General features: G+C 43.0%; 1 pseudogene; it reads left to right on the top strand.

The window, feature by feature from the left end:
• The first annotated feature begins 200 nt into the window (after positions 1 to 200).
• LOC114009272 (40S ribosomal protein SA pseudogene) lies at positions 201 to 2610 on the top strand (annotated as a pseudogene).
• The last annotated feature ends 1993 nt before the right edge of the window (positions 2611 to 4603 follow it).

The raw sequence follows: 4603 nt of genomic DNA, 5'->3' as shown, positions 1-4603 counted from the left end.
TGATATTATGGATTATGTGCCCTAGAAAGATATGGTGGAGTTCTAGCCCACAGTACCTCAAAAGGTGACCTTATTTGGAAATAGGATTATTGCAGATGTAATTTATTAAGAAGTTATCCTGGAGTAGAGTGAGATCGTAAGCAGGAAGTCAGGTCTTCCTAAGATGATGGGAAGGTACATGGGGAGAAGGCCATGTGATGATGGAGGCAGAGAACGGAATGATGCAGCCCAAAGGTGAGAGCACTGAGGATCGACAGCCAGCACTGGAAGGGAGGAAGAGACAAGGTAGGATTCTTCCCTCGAGCTTTCAGAAAGGGCATGGCCCTGCTGACACCTTGATCTCTGAGTTCTGGACTGGAGATAACAAATTTGTTCTAAGCCACCCGGTACGTGGTACAGCCATACACCACAAAATAACGTTTCAGTCAGCGATGGGCCACATGTGTTTACCATCCTGTAATATAATAGGCTTGCCATATACCTTGGGTAGGTTTGTGTGATGCCCTCTCTGATGTTCACACAATGACACTATCACCTACAATTACGTGTTTCAGCATGTATCTCTATTGTTAAATGACACATGGCTACATTTTGTTAAGGAAACCTCAGAAGCCTGACATAGTTGGTAAAACACAATTAAAAGCAGCTAAATCAATAAGTCATATTTCTCAATGTTTTGAGTTTGTCTTAAGGGGATATCATTACTTTCCATTTTAATTTTTTTAAATTTTTTTTAAAGATGGTGCCTTGCAATGTCACAATCCTTCCTTCTTCGCCTCCCTGTCTCTGGAATTACAGGTGCACTCCCCCATGCTCAGCTGCTACATTGGACCAGATATCCACCTGGAGACCCCATGTGGTTCCAGTCTGTGGAGCACAGTGTCTTATCAGCAAGTGTCATTGCCGTTGATCCATTTGAACTTTTTTGTACCGTCATCCAGGACTAGGGTGAGACAAGTGAGGCCCTCACCCCAGCTGCAAAATTTAAGGGGCTGCCAAAAAACTCAGTACTTAAGATAAATATAAGTTTAGGGCAATACTTAAAAAGTTAGAATTATTGCACAGCCAACAGGTGATGTGGTGGTTAAGGTGCTAGGTCTCACCTGGCCAACTTCATGGGTTTGAGTTTTGTAACTGATGGCCAGAAAAACACATGGTGTGTGTGTGTGTGTGTGTGTGCGCCCAAAACCTCTAGAGGAGAATGGAGAAAGGATTGTGGCATGGCCACTCTGCCCTCTGGGGGTGTGGGTATTGTTTCTCACTTTCTCTCTCTGTTTCTCTCTCTGTCTCTCTCTGGCGAGCACACTTCTTGCCTTATGGCAAAATAAATAAATAAATAAATAAAAGTAGAATTAATGGAAAAAAACTATGATGAAGATCATTTTAAATGGGGGAATCTCCCCCTTGCTTCAAGATGGCTGGCGTAGTGTTGGCCACATCTACGTAACACAAGTAAGGTAAAAAATGCTCAAACCTTTCCAGAGAGGGGTCCATATGGCATTGTTTTGGATTCCTCTTGTAACTTAAAGGGAATTATTCACAGTGTCTTGAGTCTGCAAGTAGAATTAGTGGAAAAAACTATGACGAAGATCATTTTAAATGGGGGCTCTTCCCCTTGCTTCAAGATGGCTGGCGTAGTGTTGGCCACATCTACGTAACACAAGTAAGGTAAAAAATGCTCAAACCTTTCCAGAGAGGGGTCCATATGGCATTGTTTTGGATTCCTCTTGTAACTTAAAGGGAATTATTCACAGTGTCTTGAGTCTGCAATGCCCTGCAAATAAAGGAGAAAGGTGTTCTCAAATTCCTTGCAGTAGGAACCCAGTTAGGTGGCACCAACTTTGACCTATGAATAAAATGGCACACGTACAGAAGGAAGAATGGTGATGCCTAGATCATAAATCTGAAGAGGACTTGAGTGAAGCATCTGCTGGCAGCTCACACCATTGCTGCCACTGGAAACACCGCTGATGTTAGAGTCATATCCTCCAGGAATACTGGCCCATGGACTCTGCTAGAGTTTGCTGCTGCCACTGGTGCCACTCCTTCTGCTAGGTGTTCACTCTTGGAACCTTCACTAACCAGATCCAGGAAACCAGCTGGGATCCGTGTGGTCTGGTGGTTGCTGATCCCAGGGCTGACCACCAGTGTCTCACAGAGGTGTCACATGTTAATCCACCTGCCAGTGCTCTGTGCAACAAACAACCTTCTTCTGTGCTACATGGACATTGCCATAAGAAGAAAGGAGCTAAGCCAGTGAGTCTGATGTGGTGGACGCTAGCCTGGAAAGTTCTGTGCATGCAGGGCACCATCTCCTAGGGACACCTGTGGAAGGTCATGGCTGATCGCTACTTCTAGAGATCCTGAAGAGATGGAAAAGGAAGAGTAGGCTGTTGCAATGATGGCTATGACCAAGGAGGAATTGCAGGGTGAATGGACGGCTTCAACTCCTGAGTTCACGGCTGCTCAGACTGAGGTCATTGGCTGGTCTGAAGACCTGCAGATGCCCTCTGTCCCTATTCCGCTGTTCCCTGTTGAAGATGGCATGCCCAGCCTGCCACTGAAGACTGATCTGCTGACTCCACTGCTCAGGTCACTGAGTGGTCTTAAGCTGTTCTACAGACTCTTAGGCAACATGGAAATAAGGTTGGTGGAAAGTAAGCATTGGTTTCTAAAAAAATAATAACATTCATGATATGGATCCTCTTTGCTAACTGCTTACAAACAGGAAGTGTTTCTATTCCACTTTTGTAAATCACCTGTGGGGAAATGTTATAAGCAATTGTTTTGTGGCTGTTTTGTGACTCTTCTGGTCTGCAACATCTGTGACCCAGACTATAAAACCCCTGTAACTTCCTCAAGTAGGAACCCAGACTTGGGAGTACAAGCTCTGCTGGGACTGCCGGCATTATAACCGGAGTTCTCCTACTCTCTGATGGCTTGGTTTCTTGGTAGCCAGCTGCAGCGATGCAGTGCTCCATGGTGCTGGAGCTACATAGGATGGCCCTAGAGTTGTATCCTGAGGTCTTCCTGTACACATTAAGCCCATGATCCTGGATGGCTGAGGTTGAGGATGGATCATGGCATGAAGACCCTGTTGGGAGGGGCTGCTATCTCTTTCATGGAAGAAATAGATAAATAAACTTAGAAAGCAGATAAGGGCCAAGGACATAAATGCACATATATTCATGTAGAAATGCTATATTTTAATTTTATTTTAGGCCAACAGCCCAAAGAAATGCTAAAGTAAGAGCAAGATATTTAGGTTGAGTTCACTTTTGTCCACGTGAGAACTTGGTGCATGGACAGTGGGAACACTAGATCCGCAACATCAGGTTACAAGAGTCCAGTTAAGCATTGTGCAAATATGAAATCTGCATTAAAAAAAAAAAAAAGACAAACTGCCGTAATTCCAGTAGCGGAAGGAATTAGATTCTTTGGCCTTTACCACATGACAGTAAATGACAGCATAATAAATAAAGCAAAAATGATTTCTGACTTATACTTTTCACATCATGTCCCGAAGGCACTTTGCTATTGTTACAAGTACATTAAATGTAGGTCTGATTATTTCCCAGGGAGAGCTGACAAGAGGCATATTCTGGAACAGGGAGCTGCTGGCCTATGTCTGGTGGTTAATATTTATTGAGCACACATTTCTCTGGAAGCTGGGGAGAGTCAATAGAGGAACTAGGAGAAACCAAGAGTGGAATGTCATATCACACTCTTAATTCAGATTAACTTTCTTACGGATGCTTGAAGATACTGTTCAAGCAACAATAAATAGAGTGCTTAAGACTTAAAGATGGTGATTAACTATTCTCTCTTATCATCTAAAAGACCAAATATCACTTTAATGGCCAGGGGAGAGGATTGCTGTAACTGAGAGAAAAAGACCAAACATAGAAATAATGAAATGAAATGTAGGGAATGCGTGCTGCTGAAAAGTTTATTGACTCCTTTTTTGGGGTGTACAGATTTATGAATTCTAACACAAGTATAGATTCAAGGGACCATTCCCGCCGTCATACACAGTCCAATGACTCCTGGAACTCCCATGTGCTACCCCTTCATAGTCACATTCTTTTTTTTTAAAAAATAATTATTTATTTAATTTTATTTATTTATTCATTTATTTTATTTAGACCAGAGAGAGAGAGAGAGAGAGAGAGGGAAAGTGAGAAAGCAAGCCACCAGGTCCGGTATTCGAACTGCAGTTGGCCATGTGGGAGTGTCCAGTGCCTTAACCACCATGCCACCTGCTGGTCCCCCGTAGTCACATTCTTTAAACCTTGATTCTGTTATTGCAGAGTGGTCCGTACTATTGATTGTTTTAGAGTCAACTTTCTTTAGTTCTTGTGCTTTAAGATATGACTTTGTTTACTACAATGTATGCAAATTTTTCTTGAGTTTAATAATTCAAAGCTATTTAACTCTCATTTGGGGGGGGTGTTACAAGGTACATGCACTTGCCAGAGAGATGGAGAGAGACAGAGAGAGAGAAAGTGAGAAATCACCCTCCAGGGGAGATAGTCATGCCACAGTCTCTTCTCCTTCATTTTCCTCTTGGGATTTTGGGCATGCATGCACATATACCTGGCAT

Source organism: Tupaia chinensis, unplaced genomic scaffold, assembly GCF_000334495.1.
Source record: "Tupaia chinensis unplaced genomic scaffold, TupChi_1.0 Scaffold000048_1, whole genome shotgun sequence".
NCBI classification, from domain to species: Eukaryota; Metazoa; Chordata; class Mammalia; order Scandentia; family Tupaiidae; genus Tupaia; species Tupaia belangeri.
The sequence above is the reverse complement of the archived record's forward strand: the minus strand, read 5'-3'. Positions and strand labels throughout refer to the sequence as shown.